Source organism: Dromiciops gliroides, chromosome 6 (genome assembly GCF_019393635.1).
Source record: "Dromiciops gliroides isolate mDroGli1 chromosome 6, mDroGli1.pri, whole genome shotgun sequence".
Lineage (NCBI taxonomy): Eukaryota > Metazoa > Chordata > Mammalia > Microbiotheria > Microbiotheriidae > Dromiciops > Dromiciops gliroides.
Genome location: NC_057866.1, coordinates 260,464,408 through 260,473,111, shown reverse-complemented (window position 1 = coordinate 260,473,111; position 8,704 = coordinate 260,464,408).

Sequence of the window (8,704 nt, the reverse complement as noted above, 5' to 3'; positions counted from 1 at the left end):
ACTACTTTCACAAGAAAGTCATAGGAAAGTTTGAAGGAGGAATTGGTTTAAGGAGAAGAGAACTCATTTTGGCTTTATACACTGCATTTTAATTTTATAAACTTAAAGGCTTTGAAAGTTGCACTGATTCAGAAGAATTAGGTCTGAATTATTGGGGGGGGGGTTAAAAAGTAATGTTAGGAAAATAATTTCACAAGCAGCTATGTTATGTGTCTTAATTCTAGCCATTAGGAGCAAAGTCAGCATATATAATACTAAGCATAATTTACATTTACATAGTTTTATAGTTTATAAGATAATTTCCCAGGAAAAGTAAGTGACTTTTCTTGGAGAGGTCTAGAGCTGTAATTTCATGGTATAGGCAAATCCTGAAAAGGATATTTCTCTACCAAAGATAAATTAGTTCTAGAAGTTAAATAACTTGCCAAGAATAAAACAATCAGCACATGTCAATAGTAGGAGTAGAACCCGGGACTACCTGACTCTGAGGCCAGCACTAAGCAACTATTCTATCTAATCTATTTCCCTCAGCTTCCCATGAAGTCCATTATGCCATTATGGTCTAAATGTAGCATAATTTTGAGGTTGACTTAGCAGGAAAATGAGATCTCAAAAAGATCCTCAGTCTGTGTTTTCTATAAAGCTTTCATAGCAAATTAAAATAGACTGAACCTAATAGATAGTATTTCTCCACTCTTTATTGATCCTCCTCTGGCATTATATTTCAGGTACACTTTGGTCAGCGATGATGCTGTATGCTGTCAGAAATCAGTTCCTCTTGATCCAGATATAACTACTGACAACCCCTAAGAAGGCAAAATTCCCATAATTGTAGAACATAAAGTGTTAGATGGGACTGCAGAGATCATCAGCCCCAAGTGTGTAGTTGGCAAAACCAAGGTTCAGAATGTCAAAGTCTCTGGTGCAGTGGAATCAGTAATTAATGGGTGCTCCTGAGCAGGAGAGATCATTCTAAAGGGCTTTATTCCAAGATCCAACTGTTATTACTGTTTGCACTTTCGGTTATACTTACCGGGGGAGGTGTCTGGGGGTAAGGGAGTGGTGGATTTGTTATCATCCATGCCAGACCAAGTGTATACTGAGTTAATAATAAATGCCTAAGAACCAGAAGGACATTATACACATGAGGTTTGTTTAATGACATTCAATGAAACCCATCTGAAGCTATGGTAGTGATGTCTGGGCATTATAGATTAGATAGAGTACTTAGAGTCCCTATAGCTTAATGGAAACAAGACACTCCATCTCTCAGTTCTGGGCATTTTCTCTGGCTAAACCTGCCCTCCCCCCCACACATGGCATGCTCTTCCCCCTTATCTTAAAGATCTTTTGGCTTCCCTAGCTTCCTTTAAGTTGTGGGAGCATAGAGTCCCAATTTTAAGTCTCTTTAAGTCCCAACTAAAATCCCACTTTGCACAGTAAGTCTTTCCCAAACCCTCTTCATTCTAGTGCTTTGCCCCTGCTAATTATTTCCTACTTATCCTGTATAGCTTATTTGTGCATGTATTTGATTGTTGTCTTCTCCCATTAGATTATTAACTTTGAAGTTATGCCTTACACAATCATGATAGAGCCTCAACTTTCAACCCTTCTCTTTTCCATTTTTAATGAGTTACCCAAGCTAATATTCATGAGTTACAGAAGGGTCTTTTAAAATGCTCAGGGAAACAAAGTCAGATATAAACAACTGGAAAAATATTAATTGCTCATGGGTAGGCCAAGCCAATATAATAAAAAATGATAATCCCATCTAAGCTAATTTATTTAGTTAGTGCTATACCAACAAACTATAAAAAAATTATAGATCTAGAAAAAATAATAACAAAACTCATCGGGAAGAACAAAAGATCAATGATATCAAGGGAATTAATAAGAAAAAATGGAAAAGAAGGTGGTCTAGCAGTACCAGATCTCAAACTATATTATAAAGTGGTAATTATCAAAACAATCTGGCACTAGCTAAGAATAGAAAGGTGGATCAGTGAAATAGAATAGGTACAAATTACAGTATCATAAATGACTATAGTAATCTAGTATATGATAAACCCAAAGATCCAAGCTTTTAAAACAAAAAACTCATTATTTGACAAAAACTGATGGGAAAACTCAAAAACAGTATGGCAGAAACTAGGTATAGATCAACATCTCATACCATACACTAAAAGGTCAAAATGGGTACATGATTTATACATAAAGGGTGATACAATAAGCAAATTAAGAGAGCATGGAATAATTTATCCGTCAGATTTATGAACAGAGGAAGAATTTAGGGCCAAAGAAGACATAGAGAGCAATACAAAATGTAAAATAGATAATTTTGATTATATAAAATTAAAAAGTTTTTGCACAAACAAAACCAATGTAAACAAGATTATAAGGGAAGCACAAAACTGGGAAAGAACTTTGAAATAAGTATCTCTGGTAAAAGCTTCATTTCTCATATAGACAGAGAACTGAGTCAAATTTATAAAAGTACAAGTCACTTCCCAATTGATAAATGGTCAAAAGATATGAACAGGCAGTTTTCAGACAAAAAAATCAAAGCTTTCTATAGTCATAAGAAAAGTGCTCTAAATCAGTATTGAACAGAGAAATGAAAATTAAAACAACTCCAATGTATCACCTCACACCTATCAGAGTGGCAAATATAACAAAAAGGAAAATATTGAATGTTGGAGGGATGTGGAAAAACTGGGCTGCTAATCCACTGTTGATGGGGTTGTGAACTCATTCTACCATTCTGGAGAGTAATTTGGAACTATGCCCAAAGGGCTATAGAACTGTGATCCAGCAATACCACTGTTAGGTTTATATCCCAAAGACACCCCCAAAAAGAAAAAAAAAACTATTTGTACAAAAATCTTTCTAGCAGCTCTTTTTGTGGTAGTTAAGAATTGCAAATCAAGAGAATGCCCATCAATTGGGGAATGGCTAAGCAAGCTGTGGTATATAATTGTGATGGAATAGTATTGTGCTATAAGAAATGACATCCAGAATGATTTCAGAAAGGCCTGGAAAGACTTGTATGAACTGATATATAGTGAGGTGAGCAGAACCAAAACATTGTACACAGTGACATCAGTATTGTTTGATGAAGAACTGTGAATGACTTGACTATTCTTAACAATACAATGATCCAAGACAATGCCAAAGGATTAATGATGAAGCATACTATCCACCTCCAAAGAAATAGCTGATAATGATTGAACACAGGCTGAAGCATGCTATCTTTCACTTACTTTCATTTTTTTCTTTTATCCAAGTTTTCTTGTAAAAAATTACTAATATGGTCATGTCTTACATAATTACACATGTATAACCTATATCTGATTGCTTATCACCTCAGGGAGGGGAAAGGAGAGAGGGGGAAGGAGGGATAAATTTTGGAAATCAAAACTTTAAATAGCAATGTTTTAAAAATAAAATAAAATGCTTAGGGGAATACTGTCATGGGCTTACTGTTTAGAATAATAATTCATCAAAACCATAATTCCCCTGGGTGTTTTCACTTGAGCACCTTCAATGAGAAAATATAGCTGACTCATGCTTCTGCTGACTCTTCCCACCCAACTTTTTGTATCCATGGCACTTAACATAGTACTGTGAGAAATGGGTGCAGGCCACCTAAAAATGAGTTCTTTCAGAGGCACCTTTGATATAATAAAAAGCCTTTATTGCATTCTTATGAGAATGAGCACTCACAAAAAGAAAAATAGTAAGTGAGCGCAAATGCTGAAAGCAAGCGCCTTGTATATATCCTACACCCTGCCACAATCAGTCCCGCCCCTGAGTCACCATGGGTTGCTAGGCACAAGTTCACAATCTTCCTGGAAGAGTTCTAGCTAAATCCTCCTTGATAGGTTACCCCTTCCATACATGATCAAAAATGAGGTGGAGATTTTAGACAGGGGAGGATAAATTAATATTAATAAGTCTATTAAGCAAGAGCAGTAGAGACTAGAGTGAACCTTTTACCTACTTTCTCTAGGACACCAGCAAGAGCTAGCTCAAATGGTTCTTATCTCTACCTTGAAAAACTTACTTTTCTCTTTCCTTGTTTGATGTAATTCATTAGATAATATTGTCTGTTGTTCTCTATACAGGCATACTTTCCTTGAGCAGATTTCCTCATGCATCAAGTTATTCTGAAAAGATTCCACCATGTATCAAAACATAAGCATTTCTCGCAGTACCTATTAGAACTCAGTAGTGCTTTAATAATTGCTTCCTAGCTAAGTAACTGTCCATTTTACAAATAAGGAAGGTAAGGTCATATAGCAGAGTCATTTATTATTGAACACTCTCATTTTATAGATAAGGAAAGTGAGATTTAGAGAGGTCATTAGATCATAAATCTAGGGATGAAAAGGGCCTTAGAAGTTGTCTGATTTAGTTTTCTCCTTTTATTGGGAAAGAAACTAAGTCCATAGAAATTATAGGCTTTCTCAGGATCACTGGTAGACCCAAATTTTGAACACATGTTTTCTGCCTCTGAATTCAAGGTTCTTTACCTTAAATTTCCATTTCTTTTCAGTGCCTTCCAAATTATCTTAGATCCAAGGTTTACTCATTTCAGTCAGTAGCAGCATGAGTCAGTTATATTTTCTCATTGAAGGTGCTCAAATGAAAACACCCAGGAAAATTATGGTTTCCATGAGTTATTATTCTAAATAATAAGCCCATGACATTATTCCCCCAAGCATTTTAAAAGGCCCTTTTGTGACTCATGAGTATTACAGTTTAAGGCAACTCACGAAACACAAAATGAAAATGCGTAAAGATTTGAAGTTGATGCTCAGTCATGATTGTGTAGGTTCATGAAAGTCCTTTAAACATCAACATCCCAGTTACAAGCGGGTGCATTGAAGCTTCCCGTTCCCACATCACAGTGCCTAATGGCAGGATATTTGTAATTATTCAACTTCCTGTTTACAAAACCCATATTAACAGGAAACGCTTTCACTACAAAGAATGTGCTTCTTGCAGAATTTGTGAAACTTGGAAAGCAAACCACAATATGGGTGTTTAGCATCAAACTAACATTCTGGAGGTCATATGACAATCAAATGATGCCAAACTTAATCCATTGGATTATCACAAAAAAATATTTCACAGCATGTGACAAACATTGGCCTTTTTGTACTATGTAACAGTATGTTGTGTAATTTTGATGATCAAGTTAGGCTATGAAAAAGAGATTAGAAACCATACCTCCTTCTCTTCTTTGCAGAGTTTAGGGAATATGGCTATCATATAGTAAGTAACACTACATATTAATTATCTTTTTTCTTCCCTTTTTTTCTTCTTTGATACAACAGAGGCATGCTTGGATATATTAAGAAACAAAAGTGATAGCAAAACAAAATAAATCAAATGTATATAAATGCATATGTATATATTGTATATTTAGATTTAATTCAATATACATATATGGGTATATTTATATATTATATGTATATACAAGTAGTTATATATTTAAAATTTATTTTTATATATATTTAAAATTTATGTATATACATTATATACATGTATATATGCATGTATGTGTGTACACACACACACACACACACACATATATGATTAGGGGCAGTTAGTTAACGAACTTCATAGACTACTGTGGAGTCAGGAAGATTCAGCTACTTAAGTTAAAATTTCATCTCAGATAATTACTAGCTGAGTGACCCTGGGTGAGTAACTTAACCCTGTTTGCCTCAGTTTCCTCATCCACAAAATGAATTGGAGAAGGAAGTGTAAAACTACTTCAGTATCTTTGCCAAAAACAAAACAAAACAAAACAAAAACCAAATGGAGTTACAGAGAGTTGAACACAATTGAAACAACTGAGTAACAACAATGAAAATACATATACTTAAATTACATTGTTATATTTTGTATATACTATAGGGTGCTCGAAAAAGTCTTATAGCATTTTTTCCTTTCCTAAAACCAGGCCAATGATTTCATTGTTGCAAGTGAGGGAGCTCCCTCTGCCAGTGCAGATGGGCTTTTGCAATGTGATATAAAGATTTAGAGAAATTTCTGGTGCACTGAGAGAATGTTTTACTAACAATCATACAGTTAAAACATACCCAAGGTGGAACTTTACCTTGTCTTCAAAACCCCTAGGCCAGTTCTCTATGCCATAAGTGTATATTAATTATTGATTATTATAAGTATATATTAAAATATATATGTCTATCTATTTACAGAATCATAGAACATAAAAGTTGGGAAGGGTCTTACAGGACTTCAGTTCTTTGAATCCAATTCAATTTTACAAATGAAGAAATAAAAATCAGAGGTAATGAGCCAAGGTCAGACAGCAAGTGAATGGCGGAGCTGGAACAAAACTTTCAGTCTCTTTGCTTCTAATCTAATGCTCTTTCTCCTATTTCTTTTATTTTCTTTTCTTTCTTTTTTTTTTTGGCAGGGCAATGAGGGTTAAATGACTTGCCCAAGGTCACACAGCTAGTAAGTGTCCAGTGGGTGATGTTGGATTTGAACTCAGGTCCTCCTCAATCCAGGGTCAGTGCTTTATCCACTGTGCCACCTAGCTGCCCCCTCTTTCTCCTATTTCAATGAAGATAATAATAATAAACATTTATGTAACACTTTAATGTTTAGAAAATGCCTCAGTGTGTGTACATAGAGATAGAGAGATAGTGATATTGAACCTCATTTAATTCTCACAGCAAAACTCTAACATAAATGCTACTGCTGTTGCTACTACTACTACTACCACTACTACTACTACTATTTTACTGACAAGCAAACAGGTTGACAAAGATTAAGACTTACCCAAGGTCACACTATTAGTCTGAGGAAGAATTTGAACAAAGGTCTTCCTGTCTCAAAGTAGAAAGAGGCTTAAAGTGAGATTTATTCATTTTTGTTTAAAATTAGAACATCTATAATCAAATCATTTTCATGTATTTTCAAAGACATCTCACAAAAGATTAAAGACAACTTTGTTCAAAGGAAATTAACACTCATCAAAACTGCAATGGTTTTATAGCTAATGGCATCCTTACAATGAGAGTTCAGATTATGGAGGGTAAGAGAGAGAGAGAGAGAGAGAGAGAGAGAGAGAGAGAGAGAGAGAGAGAGAGAGAGAGAGAGAGAGAGAGAGAAAGAGAGAGAGACAGAGAGAGACAGAGGGAAAGAGAGAGAGAGGGAAAGGGACAGACAGGGACAGATAGACAAATGTGGAGATAGAGAAGAGACATACCTAAGAGAATGAAAGAAAATCTAGATGTTTCTGCTAAAATAGCCTAGCCTGATTGGTTATTTAATAAAAAGACATTTGAATCCTATACAAAAACACTTTTCTGGCTATTTTCCAATAGATGAATTGGTTAATATTTCCATTTCCTTTTCTCTCTTTTAAATGTTGTTCCTTTATCAAGAGAAACTGTTGATACCTAACACGCTAGAAAAATTACTGGAAATATAAACCAATGAGAAAAAAGGGGGGGGCATGACATAGCGACTCACTGTCAGAAAACAGAATCATGATACAAACACAAACCACCTCAGAAAGATAAGGGTACTATCTAGTCATTGTGTCTGAAAGCTCAACACCTCTCTAGAGATATTAAAACTAGAGCAATGCAGGTTAACCATTTCTATATAAAATATAGGCAGCTAGGTGGCTCACTGGATAGAGACCTGAGCTGAGCTTGGAATCAGAAAGACTTGTCTTCCTGAGTTCAAATCAGTCCTCAGACATTGGCTTTTGACTCTGCACAAGTCACTTCTCCCCGTTTGTCTCAGTTTCCTCATCTGTAAAATGAGCTGCAGAAGAAAATGGCAAATGACTCCAGAGTCACAGAGAGTTGGACACGACTGGAAAAAAATGATGAAATATAAAATACAACCATTTTCACTGTCTCTTATGCTTCTTCCTTTCTGCAGCCCGGCTTCCTTGACTTCTTTCAAGCTTCAGCTAAAATGTCACTTTCTGCAAAAGTCTTCTCTAGTTTCCCTTAATCTTATGGTCTTCCCTCTGAGATTAGCTCCCTTTTACATGTATATGTCTTATTTGTACATAATTGTTCTCATATTATTTCTCCTTTTAGACTATGAGCTCCTTTAGAACAAGGACTTTTTTTGCATGCCCAAAACAGTTACCATACACTATAGATACTTCAAAATACTTGCTGACTGAATAAATGACAGCCCAAGTATTTCAAAACGTTTTAACCAATTGTTCATTTAGAAATCTAATTTCTGAATTTCTGGACACAACTGAAGCAAGTGAACAATGACAAAAACATATATGATTAAATTAAATTGATATATTTTGTACATGCTACAGGGTGTTAAAAAAATCTCATAATAGCATTCCCCCACCTCTTTTTTTAAAAAACAGGTCAATAATTTCACTGCTGCAAGGGAGGAAGCTCCCTCCACCAATGCAGATGGAACTTTGCTCTGTGATATATAGATTTAGAGAAATTTCTGGTGTACTTAGAAGTTGTCTTACTAACAATCTCACAGCTAAAACATATCCAAGATAGATTCAGGGTGGAAATTTAACTTGTCTTCAAAACCCCTAGGCCAATTCTCTGCCATACATAATACCACCTTTTCCCTGATGTACTAATTTTTTTTAGATGTTATCATGTTCTTCCTAATCACCCCTGGAATACTGTGGAACATAGAGTGTTATTATTCAGGAGGG